We start from the raw sequence: 13,037 nt of genomic DNA, 5'->3' as shown, positions 1-13,037 counted from the left end.
ACCTCATCAATAAACAGTGAAGTCCCTGAACGTCAGTTTACAGAGGACTGTGGTTTGTCTGCAGTGCGTTTTTTGATATTTTTTTTTTTAACTAGGGAGACAAATGTCAAGGTTACCGTCGAATGCTGAGCTAGGAATTAGACAAAAAAAAGTCACTGAAGTAAATATGATTAATTCAGTGGCTATGGCAGTAAGTAATTTCTTAGAATTCTAGTCTGCTTTTTAAAATGCTATGGATTACTGAGTATGTGTGCTTGTACAATTTATAATTGCTTACTGTTTTCCTTTTAAGGTTTTAAATACATGATTAGAGAAATTCGGAAACTTTCTCTGTAAATTAGCTTTCTAAGGATGCTTGATCTATTTAGTATGAGTAATAGACCCCATTATATATAGTCCCTAGGGGGACTGTTTTCTCCATTTGTGTAGGCCATAGGATTGGAGACCAGATAATAAAACTAAGATGATTTACGTAATAAATAACTGCTCTTGAGAGATTACTTGGAAGCACTGTATACTTCCTAAAATTTCTCTTAATATTATTGTATTAGTCTTTTGATGCCCACCTTCAGTTAGAGGGGCATGGTCAAGCATCCATTTAAATCAGTAAAAAACCCACATCATATCAGTGGGTCTTTGATTCAGAAATGGCCCATGCAACTTGTCTGGCATGGTAAAATTCATCTTACTATATGTATCCTGAGTACTGAGCAAAAGCCTACCCTTGTGGACTAGTTAATGGTATCACTGAAATAGTCATACACAATTTTTGATCTAGAACTGGGGGAGGTGCTTGATCTCTTAAGATATGGATCATCCTGGCTTTGACCCAGAAAACCCTTAAGCATGTGCTTTAAAATTAAGCAAGCATGTGCTCCTCTTGCCTTAACTCTCAGCTCTGTTACTTTGTCCACGTTGCATTTGAGTCCCTGGGGCCCGTCGATGTATTGTGGTGAATCTGTGGACCAGGCAATAGTACATGCTGTTGTTTAATACCTGGTTGTGAGCTATTTCACTTCTGAGCTGTTGGAACTGCCTATGGAAGGATGAGGAGTGGAGACCGGAGCCGCCAGGGTGCTGGTTGTTTCTCTGGGGGCCTGTTTCTGCAAGCCTCTGCTTCCTAGACCATTGTGTTTATTGCCATAGGTAATTGCAGCTAAGCGGATGGGCTCAGTTTACGCAATCAGGTTCAGGCTTGCTTGGCTTTGTTGGACTGGACTTGTAGGCCACAATCCAGACAAAGTAATAAGTATGTGACTGTGCCTTTGACTTTGCAAGGCTCTTTGTGTGCTTAAAGCTGGGTAGTTTTCCAAGCTGAGTGTTGCTGAATCTGGGTCTAAACCCCAAGTAACTGAATGATAAAATTTCCTAATATCAAATGGATTTGTTAGCTTGACATGTCTTTAAAGGAATCCTGTATGTAAATGTGCAGAGGATTGGGGCATTACACCTTGCAAAATGTTCGGTGATAGCATTTGTTAAAAACTTTCACTCTTGCCCTTTGATTGTGTGTGTATCTCTGTGTATACATATTTAACGAACACCCATGCACACAAAAAGCATCTCATTTAAAGACATAGTATTTGAGCACTGCAAACAACTCTCTAATCACTGAGACTATTTTCTTAAAACTAAATCTGCGGTGTGTATGTACAATATATGCATCCAAGTACATTACAAAGCATTATGAATAATTAAAAGCAAACTCCAGCCCTTTACAGAAACAAACGTAGGTACATTCAGCGATGCATAGAGTGCTCTTTGTAGCACTTGGGGGTTGCCTTTTAGTATTGGTCTAAATCTAAGATATGTAAAGTTAAACAAAGTCTGAACTTCCTTGACTTAATAGCAGCAAACAGTCCCTGCAACTCCCTACTTTTGCTAATGCCCCGAGGCAGACCAGTGTAGCTGCTGGGGTAGGCTGGGGCTTGAGGTTAGGTGATTTCACAAGGTGAGCTGCTTTTAGGCTCTGGCGGGCTTTCTTCCTTCCTAGGTCTTTTAGACTTTTTCCTTTCTTCCTAGGTTTCTTAGACATGCCAGCTGTCAATGTTCATCCCAGCAATGAGTGTTTCAGCCAATACAGCAACGGCTGTGAAAAGGAGATGAGGGGGAAGAAAAGCTGATGCAGTGTTGTGTTTTAACTGTGATGCAAGATGAATGTGAGACCAAAGGAGAAAACATGATTTTGTCAGTGTAATTACCCTTTGATAGAAGTTTATATCCAGAGCTAGGGCTAAGTTATTTGGGCTGCTGGGGATTTAAAGGGATTGGTTGGTTGTTAAAGCTTTTAGGTACGGTCTTGCCCCCTTTTGCTGAAAATACTGTCTTCCTGAAGGTTATACATCTTACCTTCACTTTCTTTTTTTTTGTCAAATCTTGGACAGTTCAAAACAAACCCAGAGAACCTACCCCAAATTATTAACACAAACATGCTGTGAAAGCTCCTTGAGCACCTTGCCTTGGCACGATGATATTAGTGTGAGTAAAGTCCAGCAGTTGGGGGAAGGGGGAGAGAAATACCCCTCCAAACTGTCAGCACTTGGGAAAGGAAACACAAAAACCTGTTATTATTCATATGTACTCTAGAGTTTCTGATTTGCTCCCATTGACTTGAGTGGTACGGTATCAGTTACTCCAATGCCTGTAGTGACGGGTTTGTATTTCATGTAATGAAGTGGAACAGCAATGCAGATGCACAGTAGCCCAGTGTTGCTGGATGGATGGCTTCCAGGTAGATGAAGACTTGGACTGACTGGCTTAGGAGGCAATTATCTGTGGTCAGCCAAAGATCGGCTCTTGCTGGTGAGTCTGGAAGTGTGTGCGCATGCTCTGAGTCAGTCTCTTATATACCTTTACGATTGTACCACTGATTAGACTCAAAAATCTTGGCAAATCCTATTTGTGTGGGAAGCTCAAGTGCAAAAACTGGCCTAATTTACTTTATGTAAATCAATATAATCCTGCTTAAGGCCTTTTGGAAAGCACATCTGAGTGAACAGTGTTTTAAGTTAATACAGTGTCTTTCGTGTTCACAGTAACAGCTAGTTTCACTTGAAAAGGGTGTGCTTATGGTTACCTTCTACAAACTTTAGCCATTTTAAACATGGAAGGATGCAATTCTCCTGCATGCACGCATCGTCTTTTGTGAAATGGGTACTTCGAAGATTTAGTATCTTCCAAGTTTGCTTTATGATCAGCAATTCTTTGAACTTGCAAACAAGAAAGTGTGGATAACTTCAAATACCTATTTGAAGTCTCTTTCTAAGGAATGCTTATGTTGGTTTTGACTCTACTATGTGAAGTTTGATCTCTGCCTCAGAACTGGAGTATTGTAGTGGAAATGTAAATACAGTCTGAACTTTTTTGTGATATTTTTAAAATATGCTTTGTCTCTTAAAGACAGAGACTTTATCGCAGAGATCCTGGATATTCAAACCATGGAAACCTGTTTCTGTTCACAAAGGCCCAGATTCAGCAGCTGATCTCTAATCAGCAAAGCTCACTAGCATGTGCATTTGTGCAGGGGACCCTAAACTGTGGTGGTTTAGGCTTGAATATAACATTTTTGGTAATTGTGAAGCTTCATAGAATAGAGAAGGGCCAAGGGTGGAAGCTGACTGAGATGATTTAGAGTTTTATATAAGCACATAAAGCTGCAAGTTGTCTTGTTGTGTTTGGTTTTGAAAAACACTTATTAACTACTTTGACATCTCGCTTTTATTCTCAAACATCTGCTTTAGATTGGTTGCCGTAAAAGTGTAATAATTAATCTTGCCCTCATTTTTGTTATTGCTACCAGAAACCAAACTATTTTTATTACTACTTGTATAGGGATTTGGACCCTGAACTATTTTCAGAGTTGAGAAGAAAATGAGTTTGTATTTTATTTTATCTTTTCTCCCTCACATTCCCCCCAAGCTTACAGGTAAAGTTAATTATATTATAGTTTGTAAGTGCACAAAGATGTTAAGCATGGCTTGTTAAACTGTATAATAAGTTCTACTTTATTTGGTCCAATATTATGAGTTTTAAGGGAATTCAAATGATCACCTTGTTTTGGTTTGTTTCTTAGAGCAGCAGCTGCCCTGAGCCAGCGTAAGATATTTGCATCATCTGTGGAGAGCTTAGCACATATTTTACTGTATGGAAATAATATATGAAAGTCAAAGAAATGAAAACCTTCCTATATGTTTAGTCCTTTGATTAACAAATGTTTTTAATATTTGTTCTTGGGGCTTCCTTTTTCTTGGATTACAACTTGTGTTGTTTCCCAAGAAGCAGTAAGTTGTGTGGCATGCAATGTCAGTATAAGCCCTGATCTCCAGCATGCTGCGTTTGAGTGATTTCTTTCCCTGTGTTGCGTATTATTAAATTTCAGGGCATTCTGCTGATGTGGGTTCATCTAGTACTTATGTCAGAGCATGCAGGAATCTTCCTTTCTACAATGGAAGTGTTGTTTTTAAGGCAAAACTGTCTTGTTATAAACCTATAGTAGGAAATACTCAGGCAGCCTTTCTGACTTGTTCGAAAGCTGATGTTTGTGCTGCAGTTGCTTTCACAGCAGTCTCCTCTTTCAGAATCTGTGGCGACACTTGCTTTAGCAAAAGGTTTCACAAAGGAGCCAGTGACCAAGATGAAACAGATGAGGCATCTCTTTATTTTATAAATAGATAAATAGGATTTTTCTGGGACTAAGTGAAATTGCCATGTGATTGTATTGCTGTTTTGCTGCCAGCTTCTGTTTTCTCTAAGTGAGATGGTAGATTTTTCATGGCAGGAACCATTCCCTTTTCTTTGTCCTAAGGATCCCTTAGATGTTCCTGGTTACTGTGCTTTAAGGAGTTACAAAGGTATAGCTGCTGAAACTCGAGTGATGCGGAAGGCCATGGTAGTTCTTCGGTACGTGGAGGGACTTTCTGCAACACCCTCTGGACCAGCCAGGGCTTACAAATAAGACTTTCTGATCCTGTGAACTTCTGTGAATCCTGACCAAAGTGCTGCTAAAATTCAGGTGCCGTTGGAAGTATACACATCTTTAAAAGCTGTTGTGTCTGTGGTTCAGATTTAAGCATCATTTTGATATAGTCACCTAAACCGTAGATGGAAACTTGCACGGAAAGAAATTAAACCTCGCTGGAAGGACAAAAGACTGTTTTGTGCAGATTAATTTTTTTCAAACTAAACAAGAAAACTCCCTGGGGTAGAAGCAACTGCATTTTTAATGTGTATTTTTCAAAGCAGTGCTGTCAACTGTTAGGTTTGCAGTGTCTCTTCCTGTACCCAGAATAATCAGCTAATGTCTACTTGCATGCTCTGCACGCACATTAGGAAAACAGGCTAGAAATAAACTACCTTCCGCTTTATGTTAAACGTAGTAATTTCTAAATATATTAAGAGGTTGCTGTTTTCATTTAAAACTTGTAGTAAATGTAGCACACAAATACTGTGAGGATGTATCACGTACAGCTCATCTCTGACACTTGAATTTTTTTACTTTAGACTTCAGTTTTTCTAAATGCTTTCTTCTTATATTTTTGCCTGTTTCTAATAATTCCTTGTCTTCTCTTCCTGTTTTTCCTTTTCTATTTGTGTTTTTCTGTTCATCTGCCTGTATTGTCCTTTTCTTCATATTTTATGCCTTTTTTTCAGTCCCTCTTGCTATAAAAACTTCTCTGTTTTCTTTTGTCAGACGATTATCGACCTTTAGCAGTCCCTCCTTAAAATGTAGCTATTCAAGGAATCTCACTTTATTTCTTCTCTTTATCAGGCTGACATAAGCCATGCTGAATGTGATGTTCTGCATCTTTATCAACAGTTATCTGGGTCTAGGCTGTGTGTATGCTCAGTAAAACAGGGAATATGTCTCTGACTTTCACACACACGCAGTTTCTCATCTTCCACAGACTGAGGTCAGCTTTCTGTTCAGTTTTGTTATTTTAAGCAGTCTTTCTTTTTAAGTCATCCATCAGACTCTACATTCCTTAAAAACGATGTTGTGTAGCTGTGGCTGTTTGGATGGGGGGGAAGCAGCTTTCGAGGATCCCAGGAAAGAACAGATAGTGGAGTACAGTGATGTATGGTTATGAGCTTCTGTTTTACTAATAAAGCAGCTAATTTTTGAAGTTTACTGTTCTCTAGGAATTCCTAAATAACTTTCTTGCTTAATGGAGGGATCATATCAGCGTAACACTCAGCTTAATGCAACAAAATAGGAATACTGGTAGATTGAGCTGTACTAAGACTCAAACAATTGTTGCTGGACGGTGAGTGATGTGCAGTTATTGCTGTGTTCTGATCTCCGCTGGTGTGTCTGTCCCTTTCTTAGCGTTATGCGTCTCGATACACAAGGTGGCATTTGTCAGATTGATTTCTACTTCATGTCCCTTGAAAAATTGGGCCCTTAAAAGGGTAGTTAAAACAATGCTATATTAAAGCCTTTAATCCAGTAATTAGGCTGGCTACTGCAGAGCTTGTGCTTTGTTGATAGTCAAATCAAAATGACCAAGGCTCCAGCAGTTTGGTGGTAGAGATGCAACAAAAGTTTGCTTAATTTTGCTTAATGTTGTATTACTGACATAGCACATTGGGAGCTGGCATAACAAACTGAACACAGCATCGACTTTGAGTCATCTGCGGTGAAATGTTGTCCCTGGAGAATGGCAAGAACCTATAGTTGTACGCTGAGAAGGGCCGTCTCCAGCCCTGTGAAAGCCACAGTAGGAAAAAGAATTGTGTGAGTTGACAGGTTTACGAATGCAATTGGCATGCCCAGGGTGCCCGAATACCACACAGCAGCCAGTTCATGGCATGGCTGTTCAGTCTAGCTGAATGTGGTCAGATGCCGTGTGCAAGGTAGAGGTCCTGGGAACCAGAACAAAAGGTGCAGAAGCATTTGAACTTCTGTGTACAGTAAGGTGGACTGCACAGAAGTGAGTTAAGCCCATAAGAGCCAAGACCAAGTTTGGAACAAGATAGAGAACAGAGTGCTGAAAACCAGAAGGGTGACCAGTGGGTTTATTAGTTACGTGAAAATGCTGTTGTGTTTTAATTTTCTGTTTCCAAAAATGATGCTGTCTTGTGTGCCAGGCTGTCCTTTGAACAGCGCTGGAGATTTTGAGGAAAGCTTGGCAGTTCCTGCCAGAACTCTCGAGTCTCGGCTGAAAACAAGTGAGTGACTTGTTGCAGCAAACATCCAGACTATCTCCTGAATCCTAAACTGGGCTTCAGCAGACAGTGCTGGAGAGGACAGTACCAAACAGGCGCTGTGATCCATTGGTTTGAAGAAAGGACACTGGGCTTTTCTGTGAAGAGAGTACTCTTTAAATCTTCCCGTGCTGGCACTCTCCTGGAAGAACTGTATTTTGGCATGTTAGATGGACCTGAGCTGTCTTCTGAGAGATTAGAGGAATGGGGCTTTTTGGCTGGAGCTTAAAGATAAGTGTGGTCAGGTAATTACTTATGTCAGAAAGTTGTAGAGGAAAATTTTGGACGCAAGTAGAACTGATGGTGTGATTTAGCCAGTGTTGCTTTGCGGTTAATTTCCCAGGTAATTGTGTGTAACAAATCACATATATGTGACCGTCCTTAAGAGTTTTGTAGGTGCTGTTGATCCCATACTTTATTTCTGCCATTCCTGAAGAAAGCACATCTTTTAAATTTGTTTTGGCACCCAAAAATCAAATTAAGTTACTGTGGAGGAAAAATAAGTCTATATTTAGTCAGATCGTTACTAAACATTTGAAATAATCTACCCCACAGGGAAGGGGGTGTATGTGACAACCTTGTATCTCTTGTCCTGACACATGTAGCCACTCTGTTTTCGAGAACAACAGGAATAAGTTGATTTTGTTGGTTTCTGTCAGATCATTTGTTTTCTTTCTGTTTTACTACTGGGATATCCTCATAGCACTTTTCATAATTGAATAAAGAAATTGGATTTATTGTTGTCAAGAGCAGAAGAAAGAGCAGTTGGTTTCAGATACTTAAGTCTTTGGAAAAGCCTCACTTGCACAGGAATTTTAGGCTAAAGAATGGAATTATGCATTTTAGTTTGACATTCTTCATGTTTATTTAAAAAAGCTGTGGAAGGCATGGAGGGTAAAGGTTAAGATAATATTAACTGAGCCCTCCAAATCTATCAGTTTTAATTCTTCTTTTCCTGAGTGTCACTGTAGTCAAAGTAGTTAATGAGAATCAGAAAGCCATATTAGCATTGCTGACATGGATTTGTCAATAGTGAATTGGGAGGGTGAATACTGGAGAAAAAAACCTAAACCAAACAACTTAGCTTTTGGCTCAGGCCATGTTGCTTAAGCTATTTACATTACTATTGTTCTGTAAGAAATTCTGTTAAATGAAATCTTTCCAGAACTTGAATTCTGTTGTGAGTTTAACAGTAAAATAGTTTCCTAAGACTACTTATATTGAAAAATTCAAGGAATTTATAGTTCTGTTTTAACATTCACTTGAAAGCATTGGGATAATTACACACTCGGATGCTGGTGTATCAGAAAGGGTCTTTGTTAACCACTCCATCATGCTGCATACAATCAAAGTGATGTTGAGGGTGTGTTTTAGCAGTGTCATGCCCTGGCATCCCATGGTGCTCATTTGTTGGTTTTTTTCTCAGCTGGCTGTGTGCTCCTTAGTCCAGGCTGGGGAGGGAGACCTGGTGGTGAAAAGAATTAAATATAGGTATTATTACTGCAAATTGACTTAATGCAGTGTTGTGATGTAGTGCACAAATACTGCTATTTCTGTAACCTGAGGTGCTGTGTTCTGGTAGTGTGGTAATAGCAGACCTGAGTAAGTTCCTAAGCAGAGAGAAATTAAAAAAGCAAAAAGATTGGCAACATCATCTAGTCCAGCCACTTCTAGTACAGAAACATGCTTTGTCTGGACAAGTTTTACTGACCCCAATCTCTGGCTTCTGTCTCTTGCCTGGGGATGTTTTTGTGGCATAGCTGTTCCTCCTCTTTCCCCTACTAGTGCATTTTTGGTGTCAGTCTCCTTTCTCCACCTCCTTGGCACTTGAGAGATTTCAGAGAAGCCTGTCAGTTGTTATTTCTTTTTGCTGCCAAGAGAAGGAGATGAAGGAAGGCAGTGTCATTTTGGAGATGGGGAAGGGGAGAGATGACAGGATGGGAAGAAGTGTGAACACTGCACCTTGAGCTGATACTTCTGGACGTTGTGTTCTAAAATAACCTCTTTTTGCTGGCAGGCAAATACCTAGCATTTGCCAAGAGTCTCTCCCCAAATCCCTTTGTGAAAGGTGCACTGAAACACTGTAATTTTGATGCTCTTAATATTTGTGACTCTTCCTAAAAGACATTGATTTTGTTTAAAATAAGCCCCTTGTCACTGCAGGGGCAGCTCTTTTCTGTATGTAATCCATGGCTTTTTTTCCTTAATGCCATGTTGTATCACAGCCTAAAACAAAAATTGGCTACTGCTTCTGTTTCTTATTTTTTAACTGAGATATGTCTCAAACAGTGTGTCTAGGATAGTAAACAGTATATCACCCAGTCAGTTTTATTTGTAATGTAAAGATGTTATTGACCCTCCCTCCCAGTTTAATCCTGTATTTTTCTCATCTAAAACCATATAGTACATGAATGGAAAATCAGTTGCTCACAAATCCATTGCTGTGCAGTCTTTTACATAAACAAAGTCGTAAGGATAAGCAAATGCCTTTCTTCTAATTAGCAGTGTGTTTTGTGGTTCCATGCATTCCAAAATGTAATAGACAGCTACGGTGCCTAAAATAATCCCAGAGAAAAAGCTCTTATGCCACGAAGATAGGGGTGGGAGAGAGAGGAGGCAGGAAAATCTGTTGTCTGTGTTCTTGGAAGCCTTTTCTATCTCCATTTGGATGCTGTCAGCTTCTTTTACACAAACATTACGACATCCAAGGGGAATTAGAAATACTTACCCATGACCACAACGTCAGATCTTGGGTTTGTCAGGAGAAAGCAATGCAAAAGGCAGGATCTTGGACCTGCTGCTTTCATTTTGGTTTTAGCATGCTGATAAATGCCTCCTAATGCTGGAAAGAGGTAAGGCTGGCTGTCTAGGTGGAATACAGGAAATATGAAAATCTTACCTCATAGATGTGAAATGGTCTTTGAATCTGTAAAAATGCTGTGTAAGCCCTAAGTAACAGTTATTGTCTTTTGTGATCTCTCTAAAGTTACACAACAGCTTCCCTCTTATACCAGTCACTTAATGAAATGACTAGGGACCACTCAGGGCAGAGACACAAACCCGAGATGCTACTGGCCAGATGGCTTTTAACTGAGACAATATTGGCCAAATTGAGCCTTTTAACTTCAATAAGATTTTTTTGTAAATGCACCTTATCCCAATATCAGTGGAAATAGGAAAGGCAACACTTTTCACCAGTGAGTTTTCATATGTTTCCATCCCAGCCTTTTTGCACAGATCTGTCATACCCAGGGTTGTGAACACACTGTAACCTGTTCAGGGCTAAACAACTTGGAAGCCCGTGAGCTCAGGAGCCTGCACGGCCACGCTGCTGTACTTGCATTGCAAGGGGTTGGCAGTGTCTATACAGCCTGTTCGTGTCCAAAACATCTACAGAGCTGATGTGATTGCAGAGCTTGACCAGGCTTCGGGCCCTTTCGGGTGGGAATGCGTGTCATAACTTACACTTCCATGTAACCCTTTCCCAAATCAAGGCAGATGAAAATCCAGTTTATAGGAAAAAGCCTTTACCTAAAGACCAGACAGCTATAGGGCAGGAACATCAGCCAGTTGTGGTTCCCTCACTGCCCGCCACCCCCCCCCCCCCCCCCCCCCCCGCTTGCTAAGTGGAATGTAATCCATGTTGCCAAAGCCCATCAGCTAAAGATGTGATTTTGGGAAATAAAACCAAACGAGCTGTGTCATAAAGCTGCACAGCCTCCTCGAGGTACGGATCTGCTGGCTGGACACAAACCAGTGCAGTCGTTGTGCCGTGCAAAAGTACGTAGTGGTTCCTAATGCTTGCACCTTGGCCCAGGGTGTAAGTGAGAAAGATGTAGGAGAGAGCCAGTGCTTTGAAACTGATCTTGATGAACAAGAAATGAGCTGCCAATATTTAATGGTGAGAATAATTAACTATTGGAACAACTTATCTAAGGGATGTGCCTGGACCTTTATGATTTGAAATCTTTAAGTCTAGGTTGGATGTCTTTCAAAAGAAGGTGCTTTGGCTGAACTGCGAGTGTTTGGGCTTTGTACAGGAAAGCAAAATATCCTGACCTGTGCTGGACATGAGGTCAAACCAGCTAAAGGACGGACAGTTTCTCTGTGCTGCTCTTCTGATGATGATCTACTGCTGCTCTCCAGGCCACCACAGTGTGTTGTTTTTGCAATACCACACCTCACAGAAAGGTCCTGCCATGGTTCCACTGGCTTCCCCATGATCCATAGGCTGGTGCCCACCATACAGCTGATGTGCTGACCAGCCAGCCTCCCAGTCATTCATAGGCAGCTCCTTTACAGTTACTGGTTGATCATCTGAGAGTAAATGACCATTGCGGTCCCTTCTGACCTCTGGCACCTTAGGAATTCCAAAAAGAGAGAAAAACTAATGAAACGTTTTCATCCTGTCCTTCCAGGAGTTCCCGGGGATGGCATCTGTAGCAGCGTAAAGGGTGATGGGTAAAGAGGCTTGTGATGAGCCTGGTCCATTTGTCAGTAGCCTTCATGTGTCTCTTGGCCAGTGTTGGGAGAAGTCACTCTCGTTAAAAAAAGTGTTAGGAATGCATCAGTGGCAACTCCACTAACAGCGAGCAGCTGTTCTGGTGATGCCCTCCAGAGATGTGGCTTCTGCAATCTGAGCTGCTCCCTTTTTCCACACACAAGTAATTTCCAAAAATATTTATCATGGTTTTGATCTTTGCCTGAAACTGAATTTTCTTGTCTATGACTGGAACAAAATTGCTCTGGATTTGGAAAGACTGGCACTTTTTTGCTCACTAGATGAGGGTGTTCACATGTAAATTGTTGGTATTTCTTTCTTTTCGGTTTGGTTAAAGACAAAGATACTGTTAAATTAAAATCCAAAAGTATTTAAACATTAATTTCTTAAGGTGGGTGTAACATGCCCACATAAATGTACTTACAAAGTATAGTATTTTCATGAACTTGAATAGATTGTAAATTGACAACTTCTAGCAATACAAAAAGACCCTGCGTTTGTTCTAAAATACTGTGAAGTTGCATTAAAGCTGAATTTTTAACCTTTGTTTTCTTACCTTTTTTTTTTTAATGTGTGGTTGCCTGCTTTTAATGTTGCAGCAGTAGTTTGTGGCACAGAAATAACAGTATGGTAACCGTGAAAGTTGGAGTGACTCACGGTTGACTTCAGAACTTTTTTCACCACGTTTTGCTTTCAGGAGACTATCACCTGGTGATAGCAGCAGCCCCTCCAGGCTCCCAGGCAGTGAACTATCTGTTGTTACCACGCATACAGAGCCCTTTCAATGGAAAACTTGAGCTGCTGCTATTTCCATAGAGATCGGCCTAGATCCATGATACTTCTCAAGGACTTACCTCTTCAATTTTCTTAGCTATTTTCTGCAGCTCTCTAAACAAAAATATCTATGCTCCAAATTCAGAAAGGTCACTGTCTTCAACCACAAATTTAATTAACAGCTTTCCCCTTCTACTGACTTTTTTTTTTTTTCCCCCCCTCTGTAGTTAATTTTAACCTGATGTCCCACATTAGGAGCCTTTAGTTTCCACTTGAGGGAGTAGATGCTTATATGAGTGGCCCCAGGGAAGTGAGCTCAGTAAGTGATCACCAGTGGGAGCCAGGGTTATACATGGCATTACACCGTGGAAAGCTTCCGATCTCCTGTTGCAGACAAAATGTCTACAAAAACAATACTACTACTTTCCTAAATTCCTGCGTTTTGCAGATGTGAAGCTCAGTTTCGGCAGGGGAAGCCAGGCTGTTTCAGGGGAGCTCATAGTGCTGTGTCTTTTTGCTGCTGCTGCTAATTTTTGTGAGCACCATAGAATACAGGAGA

The 13,037-nt window shown here is 40.6% G+C and overlaps 1 protein-coding gene across 8 annotated transcripts in view; it reads left to right on the top strand.

Annotated features, from left to right (window-relative positions):
- MNAT1 (MNAT1 component of CDK activating kinase) overlaps nt 1-13,037 on the top strand; it is a 125,341-nt gene that overhangs the window by 73,268 nt on the left and 39,036 nt on the right. The window lies entirely within an intron of this gene.

This window comes from Falco rusticolus, chromosome 7 (assembly GCF_015220075.1).
Source record: "Falco rusticolus isolate bFalRus1 chromosome 7, bFalRus1.pri, whole genome shotgun sequence".
Lineage (NCBI taxonomy): Eukaryota > Metazoa > Chordata > Aves > Falconiformes > Falconidae > Falco > Falco rusticolus.
This window is presented reverse-complemented; position numbering and strand designations above follow the sequence as displayed.